Below are 10,349 nucleotides of genomic sequence, written 5' to 3'. Positions count from 1 at the left end.
TAGGAGACAAGAGAGCTGCTCCACGGGTTCTGCCTGAGGCTGATGCAGCATTCAGTAGGGAGAGCAAGGTGAGTGAGCTCACTCCATCATGCCAGAGCCAGAAGCTGTCTCACAGAGGGACTGGTAATCCTCACTTCTATGCACCATGCTGAACGCTCCATTTAACCTGTCCCATGCTTTTTGTTTTGATTCATGTATGACCTGCTTCAAAAGGAAAGTTACACTTTCCCTGACTTACAGAGTAGTTATGATTTTATAATTTTGTTCTTAAAATATGTATCAGCATGCAACTAGATCTAAGGTAGGCAGTATTGAAACAACTATAAAGCAAACACAATTTGTAAATTAAATGTGAACAAAGGTATAAAACAAAACACAATGATGTCATCCTATTTATTTCATGTGGGTCTCTACAGCCTGGTCTTGGCCCCTTTGCTCATCACTCCTCCCTCTCTGCAACTGGGTTCCAGGAGTTTGGCTCAGTGTCTAGCTGTGGGTGTCTGCTTCTGCTTCCATCAGCTACTGGATGAAGGCTCTAGGATGGCATACAAGATAATCATCAATCTTATTATTTGGGAATGTCATTTAAAGTAGCCTCTCCACTATTGCTTAGATTGTTAGTTGGGATCATCCTTGTAGATCTCTGGACATTTCCCTAGTGCCAGATTTCTCTTTGGAGTACATTATTATGATTCTTTTGTTACTTCAGTCTCTTATTGTGCTTTATTAATTAATTAAAGTTTACCATAGGTAATTATGTACAGGCAAGTCATAGTGTGTACAGAATTCAGTACTATCCAAGACCTTCAAGCATCCACTGAGAATTCTAGAATATATCATATGAAGATAAAGAGAGGACTGTTGTACAAAGATACATACATGTGTACAAAGACACATCTTTCTTCAGTAGCCAACAAGATTAAGGCAGTCATCATTGGTGCTAACATGAATGAAATGCCACTGGAAAATCAAACAGCTCTTCAACTAAAGGAGCTGCTTGCTTACGTTGAGCTCCCTGGCTCAAAGGATATCATGGTGGAAGGTTTTCAGAAAGGGAAATGGAGGCCACTACCTTCAAATGAAACATAGGCTCTTGGCTTTAGAAAAAAATGACATCTTGCCACTGGGCTGGGGTCTCCTGGGATAGAGGAATCAGGGAAAGGAGTTGAGGGCAGGTTCTTCTGAAGCATCTTTCAAAGAGTTGCTACTCCTGTCTCTTGTCCCAGTTCTGTAGGTGTGCAGTCCTTCCCAAGCAGATTGCATGCAGACTTTGGGGCAGGTTTTATATTGAGAAGGAACACATAGAGTACTTTGTCGTGGCTGTTTATTTCCCCACAACTACTGTTCCTGCTCAGTTAGGTGGATGTCTACAGTAAGAGAGTCCATGAGAAAGTTGTTCTTGGCTGTGGATTGTGGACTGGAAAGTTTATCCCTGTCTTTACTGCCCCAGATATGCTCTGGAGATCAGGGACTATGGTGAGATGTAGGGTTGGTCCTCCACGCCCAACAAACACATGATAGCATAGACAACTCCGTAGGGTAGGCTAATGATACTTTCCATTATTTTTGTAAAAGTTGAGGTACATCTCATTAACATACAAAGCCATCTACACATGCATTCACAATGTTGAACCAACTCCTCTAGTTTCTGAACCTTTCAGCTCCTCTGAAGAACACCCACATTCTCTTTACTCTTTATATAAATTTCTTTTAGAATTGACATTCAGGGTAGAGGGGTTCATCATGGTATTTTCATCATACTCTGTTTTAGTTGCTCCTCTACCCTGGATCCCTTCACTGGTCCCACCGTCTCTGTGATTTGTCGCCTTCCTCTTCTAGAAACCTCTATTCCACTTTCATGTTTCATGTGTTATCTTTTTCCTCCTTAAGGCCTCCATTCTCCCCTTCATATTCTAGTTTTATGACCTATACCCCATGTACACATGTACACACACATTAAATAAATATAGGATCTATACATAAGAGAAAATGTGCAGTATTTGTCTTCTGGAATCTGGGTTAATTTACTACACATAACAATTTCCAGTTCTATCCATTCTCCTGGAAATGCCACAATGCCAGTTTTATTTACAGCTGAATAAAATTCCACTGTGTATATGTACCACATGAAAAAATGTTGTTCATCTGTTGGTGGGCATCTAGGCTGGTTCCACTTCCCAGCCAAGGTAAACAGAGCTGTGAGAAACATGGATGTTGTGTAAGTATCTCTTGGTAGGACTCAGAGTCTTTGGGTACATGCCCAGGAGTGGTATAGTTGAATTATATAGCAATTCTAATTTTAGCCCTTTGAGAAACCTCCACACTGATTTCCATAGTGGTTGCAACAGCTTACACTCCCACAGCCATGAATAAGGGTTCCTATTTCCCCACATCTTTACCAACATTTGTTGTCATTTGTTTTTATGATGTTAGCCATTCTAACTAGAGTGAGATGGAATATCAAAGCAGCCTTGATTTGTGTTTCTCTGATGGCTAAGGATGTTGGATACTTTTCCAAAAGTGTTTATTGGCCATTTGTCTTTCTTCTTTTGAGAACTGCCTATTCAATTTATTAGCCTGCTTATTGAATGAAAGCTTTGCCTATGTGTGTGTGTGTGTGTGTGTGTGTGTGTGTGTATGTGCATTTTTCTTTTTAATTTGGTTTGCAAGTATTTCATTAAGAAAGATTACATCTAGGTTCTCCAGAGAAATTGGCCTATAGATTCTTCTTCTGTTGTGTTCTCACCCAGTTTTGGTATCAGGACAATACTGGCATTGTAGTATGACAATACTCATTTTTTTGAGTGAGAGGCAGGGTTTCTCTGGGTAGCCTTGGCTGCCCTGGATCTTACTCTGTAGAACAGGTTGGCCTCGAACTCAGCGATTCACCTCCCTTTGCCTCCCTGGGATTGAAGAAAGGTGTGCACCACCACTGGCTGTAGAATGAGTTTTATGGTTTTCTTTCCCTTTGTGTTTTGTTCATGAAATCTTTGTGTTTGGCAGAATTGGCAGTGAACCCATCTCATTCTGGACTTTTCCTTTTGAGGAGATCTGTCTGAGTCTATATCTTCTTGATTTAATTTTGATAGGTCACATATGTTTAGGAATGAACTAAGTTCTTCTAGACTTTACAACATTTTGGAACATAAGTTTTGAAAGCATTTGCTCATGAGTCTCTGGATTGCACTGGAGTTTGCTGTACTAACTTCACTTTCATCTCTAATCTTATTGTGTGGGTCCTCTCCCCCTTTCTTTTGGTTAGTTTGGCTATGGGGTTGGTCAATATTGTTAATCTTTCCAAACTAATTCTTTGACTAATTCTTTGTGTTCTTTCAGGCTCTGTTTCATTAATGTCTGCCCTAATATTTTTTTATTTCCTGTCTTCTACTGCATTTGGGTTTGTCTTTTGTTTCTCTAGTCTCTTGAGTATCATTAGATCACTTATCTGCGATCTCTTGATTTTTAATGTGAGTCTATGTAGCCATGAATGTTCCTCATAGAACTGTCTTAGGGGCACTTCAGAGGTTCTGTGTTGGTTTGAATGAGAACATCCCTCATGGGCTCATGTATTTAAACATTTGGTCCTCAGATGATGGTGTTGTTTGCAGAGGCTTAGGAGATGGGGACTTGCTGAAAAGTGTGTCAGTAGAAGCAGATTTTCAGAGTTCAGTGTCTTGAACCATTTCCAGTTACTCTTTCTGTTTAATCCTTGTGGTTCAAGATATGAGCTCCTAGCTTGCTCCTCTAGCCACCATGCCCATTACTTACTGGCATGCTTCCCTGCCACCATGGACTCTACATCAAATAACTTTCTTCCATAAGTTACCGCAGCCACACAGCTTAATCAGGGCAACAGAAAACTAATACAGGTTCTTGTAGAATTACTTTGATTTTAATTTGATTTGAAGAATTTTCAATTTCCTCCTTAATTTCTTCAGTGGCCCACTGTTCATACAAATTGTATTCAATTTCCAAGTATTTATATCGTTTCTCTTGCTGTTGGTTTCTAGTTTTATTTCGCTGTGATCTGATAAGATACAAGGAATGATTTCTTTTGTTTAGGCTTAACTCTAAAGTGATTATTTGAAGAAGATTCCATGCACTGCTGAGAAGAATGTATATTCCTTGTTTTCTGGATGGAATAGATGGATATGTGTTAGATCTAGCTGACGTGTGGTATAACGTAGATCTGATTTTGTTGTTGTTGTTTGGAGCACTTACCTCAAGAGGAGAGTGGAGTCTGGGTTCTTCCACATTGTTGTATCAGAGCCCATCTACCTTTCATACCTTCTAGGCTTGTTTTTATGAATTTGGGAGCCTGAAGAGTCATTGTATACACATTTACAATTGTTATATCTCTTTGTTATGATTCAAAGATGCTTCTTTTCTTTCTCCCTCATTAGGATGATTCAGTTACTCCCTTGCCTTGGACTGTCTTTTGCATCAGTCTCCACAGGTGTGTGTACGTGTGTGTTTGGGCTGGCATGCTCATCAGTACTTTGACCGAGTTAAGCCACTGCATCCCTTTAAACAAGAAGTTATCCTATGACTTAGTCCACATTCTTCTAGAATCTGCTGATCTGCTGCCTACTCCAAGTTACAGTCTTATATCTAGTGTTGGGGAAAACTGATCTTTCTGTGCTCGGGGATTTATATGAGGAGGATGTGGAAGGGTTAGGGAAGGATGACCTGCTGCTTCCTTTTTGGTGTCTGAGGATGCTGCATTCCATAACACATGTCCTACAATCTTGGGTAGCTCACCTAGATAATGGCAGGGAGAGGTAGTTATTTTCTTTGGCAAATGTATTGTGGTATTAGCTTCAAGACACATTTTGGCTTCTTTTTCCAGTGCCTCCCTGATCCAGCTGGCCTTATCCAGTCTTTGGTTTCTTTCCCACAGTCTGGACACTTTCTCTCTGGCTCTTATAGCGCCTGCCCATGGGGACATTTCACTGGTGGCTATAGCTGATACTGGCTGGCAGGAACAGCTTGTTCTAACTGGGTGATGGGAGTGGACTGGCCCCTTCTCTGTGGGGAAATGTTGACCTCCATTTATTTCTGTTTCCTTTAGATCCTTCTTCTCTTGTACCAATTGCATGTACCCATTTTAATTTTATTTTTACTGCTTGCAGACAGAGCTTCTATTCTGCCATCTTACCTGGAAGTCCCTAGTTTCCTCTCAATGATCCTTCCTCATTTCCTACCCTGCCACTAGACTCTGGCAAACACAAATATGATTTCTGTCTCAATGCATTTGCCTTTTCTGGATATTTTATATAAAATAAATTGGATTGAAAAAGATGGTTCAGTGGGTAAGTGCTTGCTGAACAAGTCTGATGATGTGAGTTCAGACCCATGGAGCCCAAGTGAAAGCCAGATTTAATAGTGTGTTTCTATAATCATGCCCCACCCCCCAGCTAGATGAGAGGAGGAGACAGGAGAATTCTCTAGAAGCTCACAGACCAGATAATCTGAAGCACAGAGTGTAGTGATAAAACAGCAAGAGAGATCCTGCCTCAAACAAAATGTAAGGAGAGGAATGGCTCCCAGGGTTATCTCTGACCTCCACACACAAATATATACACACATGTATCTAAACAGATATCTTTATCAGAAGGGTCATCCAATATGTTGATCTTTTAGGCCCAGCTTCCTGGACATAGTGTAAAGGTTTTACATTTATCCTATTTACAGTATGCATTGGTTCTTCCTTATGTATGTGGATGGTTTACTTTTCTTTTTTAAACAACTCTTATATTTGTTTATTTTATTATCTTATGTGTATAAGTGGTTTGCCTGGAAGTAATGTGTGTGTATCACATATGTGCCTGGTGTCTCCAGAGGCCAGAGGAGGTCATTGGCTTCCTCGGGATTGGAGAGATAGATAGTTGTGAGCCACCACATGGGTGCTGGGAATTGAACCTAGAACCTCTGTAAAAGCAACAAGTGCCCTTAACTGCTGGGCCAGCTGTCCCGGATGATTTCTTTTAACTTAAAGCATTTGTATCAGTATTTGATACATTGTAACATATGTCTCCCCCTCCTCCTTTTCTTTTACCATATTTTCCAGTTTAAGAGATTAGGTAAATTGTTTTTTCAACCTGAGTAAGAATGCAGAAAGATTTTATTTTAGCGTTTTATCAAGACTTGATGGTCAGCAAGCTCAATGTCATTACAGTGTTGGTAAATCCACCTACTAGAGACCATGGGGGAGAAAGGTCTTTTGTCAGCCGATTGTCAGTGACATTTATTGATGTCACTAACATGATGAATGCCAATGAATGCATGCGTGCTGGGGTGTTCTGGATTAGGAGACCATGTGGAGTGAAATGAGATACTGCCCCTGCCATTATGATAACTTGTGATGGGTAGCGGGTGGGCAGAAACACTGACCAACCCTGGCAATGCTTATGAGGTATTGGCCAGGACATTGGAAAAGCACAGAGTGTTGATTGGAAGGACTTCTAGAAAGGGTTTATGCTTGAATTGAGTCATGAAGGCTGGAGGGTGAAGGACAGGAAAGAAAGAGCTAAGAGGAAGATCAGAGCATGATAGTGATCCCTGCAGGCTCCAAAGGCACCTGAAGAAATAGCTCATGAAAGGCAGTCAGAGTGAGCCAGCCCCAAAGCAGCCAGCAAGGGAGGTCACAAGAGTGGGGGAGCTGTCCCTGCCCCACACCAGCTGCAATGCTTGGGAGAGCAGTCCCAGCACCTCATGGGGTAACGCAGTATAGCCAACTCTGTTGGTGGAGGTGTGGGTGAGCCAGACCCGATGTTGTAAGCATGGGAGAGCTGTCCCCATCACTGTCTGTCATGTGGCAGTATGGGAGGGGGAGAGAGGCCCCTTTACCTCTTGCCCCTTACTGCCTGAAACAGATGCAGGGGCAATACAATAAAGCCAGCCCTGATGGTATAGGTGTGGGAGAGCTGACCCCGAGGGCATAAAAACAAGAGAATGGGCCCCACCCATCGCTCATGGCAAGAGGTGAATTAGCTGGGGCAGTGCTGGAGAGCTCACCCTGGTGGTGAGGACAGGGGAGAACTGGTGAGCTGATCAACCCTGCATTCAGGCACTAAGGGACCCAAACTTCCCTGCAGCCAAACCATAGACAGTGTCTATCTGTTGCCTCCAAGTGGACTGAGGGACAAACTTGATGAGAGGAGCGTCAATATGACTATGAAAGTGTGAGTTGCTGGTAAAATCTGGACATGGTGGTATGAGAGTAAGAGCTAGGCAGTTGGAACTAGAGTCTCCTTTCTGCCACCTATCCATGTGACCTTGAGCAAAGTACTTAATATTCTGATGCTTCAGTTGTACCATCCACACAATGGAAATAGCAACATGGACGTCATAAGGATCTCATGAGTTCACCAAGCACTGGCAAGATGCTTGAGTCACTGCTGTCAGGGAATTTCACACTTAGTGACTCAGCTTTTATTATTCCTCTGGACTGGTCACAGAAGCACCCATTAGGCACCAGGTGACTTATACATCATGTCATTGCATTCTCCTTACAATTCATGAGGGACGTTCAAAGGGAGAACAAATGGATGACTAACCATGCTTAGAGGTATCTTCTCACGAGACTCCCAGCTGCTACGGCAGATGGATGTTGAGTCAGCATTTGGTTTCAAGTGGTACGCCTTCTTCCAGAGGCATGCTGTCAACGACTTCTTTACTCTGCCTCTATTAGGTCAGGATTCGGGTAGAATCCAGTGGTGCATGCCCCTCCCCCTCCCCCAGGAAACAGGTTGTGTACTAGGTTGTCAGGATGATATCTGAGCTCATTTGTGTTTTAACATGTATTTAAGGACACTTAGAGGTTTATTCCCTTGCCTTGTGATACAGAAACACTCTAGTTTTGAATGTACACCCATCCACTTCCCTCCATCTTCTGTATATCAGATTAATTAAATTTTTGTTCCATAAGTCAAAATGCAGGGGATTTTCCTCTTGAGATCACAGTCTAACAGCACAGGGGTGAGTTTAGATCCAGGGAAAATGATAGATTACATCACACATAATCACCTTTTAGGAGGAAACTGAATCTCAGCTAAGGACGTAGAACTGGCTTGTGGAGCAATGATTTTTGACAGGACACCTGCGCCATTGCCTAGCACATCTAAGCAGAGAGTGTTGTGGTGCTTCTGCTGGGGTGGGGGACTTGGAGCCTTTGCAAACTGTTACAGGTGTGGATCAGAAACTGTGGGATCCCAAGAGTTAACCCTGCAGGATATGTGCTCCGGGAGTTGGCACTTACTATGACTGCTGTTTCCCTCTTCACCGTGATGGAGGGGTAATTTTTCATAAGAGCCATTAGAATGCCAGAGCCAGTAATTGCTGTGGAGAGTGGTCATAATCACATTTCTGCTCCCATCAGGGTCTTGGATCCTGCAAGGAACCAAATCACCCTACTGGAGGTCTTTCCAAGTATTGGTCTCAGGGAAAGCCCACAAACAGGGCTCCAGAGAGTGGCTCACCCTCTTATATGTTCTACCAGTTTGTTGAAAAAGCAAAGCTCTAGAGAAACTTGGAGTTGAGTTCTAACTATTGCATCGCTTGATGTGGAGACTGGAAGAGGGAACCCTGCAGGTAGCTTACATGTGCATAGAGATTCTCCGTCCCAGTGGAGCAGGAGCTGGGTGGGCAGTGGGTTCCTTGCGGTGCTTGGTGGTATCAGTGAGGACCAGGTGCTTTGTGCTCTCTGAGAAAGAGGTTTAAGATTTGAGTGATCATGAAGGTATTAGAAGAGAGGAGGTGAATTTTCTTCCCTCCCTTCTCGCCCTCATCCTTCCTGCTTTTTTTCCTCTATCCTGACATCAATTTTCTTTAAAAAGTTATTGAGCGCCTACCATGTCCTAGGACGGGATCATTCACACATGAAGGAAACACATCATAGGGTAGGTAGCCAATGCTTCCAATGCATAGTGTTAGGAACTCTGCACTCTGCATGGAATTAGGGAAGCACAGAGAAGAGAAGTGACTGGCTTTGCTTAGGATTGGATGTAGGGGCTACGAGTGAGAGGAAGTAGGGAGGGTCGGAGAGGCTTCATGAAGGAGCTGATATTTGGGAGACATTGGAAGAGAAGATTGTTAGGTAGAGGAACAAGGAGGGAGTTCTGGAAAGAGGAAACAGTGTAAATAAAGGTACAAAGGTTTATAAACAGTATAAACAAAGGTTTGTATAACCATCCTCAAAACCTAGGTGTTAAAACATTGGTCTTCAGCTAGTGGCAGAATTGAGGAAATAGTGGAGATTTTAAGAGTTGTGGCATAGTTGAAATTTTCTGGTATTAAGAGACATGCCCATGGAAGAGACATTGGATCCTGACCCATCCTCTTCCTTTCTTTTTGCTTCCTGACTGCCAAGAGGCAAGCAGCTTCCTCTGGCATATACTCCAGCCATGGTATACCGTCCTTCTCTAGACCCAAGATTAAGGGGGTCAATTTCTGAAGCTGTGAGGCTTGGTTAAACTGGGCATTTTGTTGTACCAGTGGAAAGCTGACAAACATAGAAGGTTTGGAGCTAGTTAAAGACCTGGGTAGGTATTCAGGAAAGGGGCACAATAAAATCTATGTGAGCCACACAAGACAAATGCCTTTCTTTTGTATTGTCAGTGATCCAATGGTATTGGTTATGGTTTTTTAAAAAAATGTTTGTAAATATATATGTATATATAAATTAACATCTTGGTTACTATGATTGTTAGTATATTTTATTAGATAATCATGAGTTTTCATATGTATGGATTATATACTACATCTTGAGAGTAAAAGTGGAAAAAATTAAAAAGATAGGGTCAACAATGCTTGCTTGCTACAGGTGTTAATGTTTCTTTCTGTTTGGAATTTAATAACCAGCTTTCATTTTATTTTAAAGACAATACAAAATTCAGAAACTCTTCAGTGTAGTTTCCTAAAACATACAAAATATACCAGTGTCTTGTATACATACACAGTTTGAGGTTCTTATTTGAGTATATGTTGTATAATGAGCAAGCCCCCTCCCACACTTCCCTGTACCTTTCTCACCCCTCCCCACCATTAGTTTCCTTTGGCCCCAGACAGATCTGCATTCCTGTCAAGACAATTTCTTCTGGAAAAATTATGATCCATGGCATTTTTTACATGATATTTTTATTGATTATTTGGAAGTGTTGCATCATGAACCCCAGTCACACTTACTTCCCAGTCCTCCCAGGTCCGCTCCCACCCTTGTGTGCTTCCCACCTCCAACCCCCCCCAAAAAAAAAGAAGAAGGAAAAAAACAAAGTCCAATTTGTGCTGCCTGTACTCACTGGAGTGTGGTCAAATTCCCAGTGGCCTGCCTCTTAAAGAAAACGGAGTCC

This window comes from Mesocricetus auratus, unplaced genomic scaffold (assembly GCF_017639785.1).
Source record: "Mesocricetus auratus isolate SY011 unplaced genomic scaffold, BCM_Maur_2.0 Super-Scaffold_15014, whole genome shotgun sequence".
In the NCBI taxonomy this organism is placed as follows: Eukaryota; Metazoa; Chordata; class Mammalia; order Rodentia; family Cricetidae; genus Mesocricetus; species Mesocricetus auratus.
The sequence above is the reverse complement of the archived record's forward strand: the minus strand, read 5'-3'. Positions refer to the sequence as shown.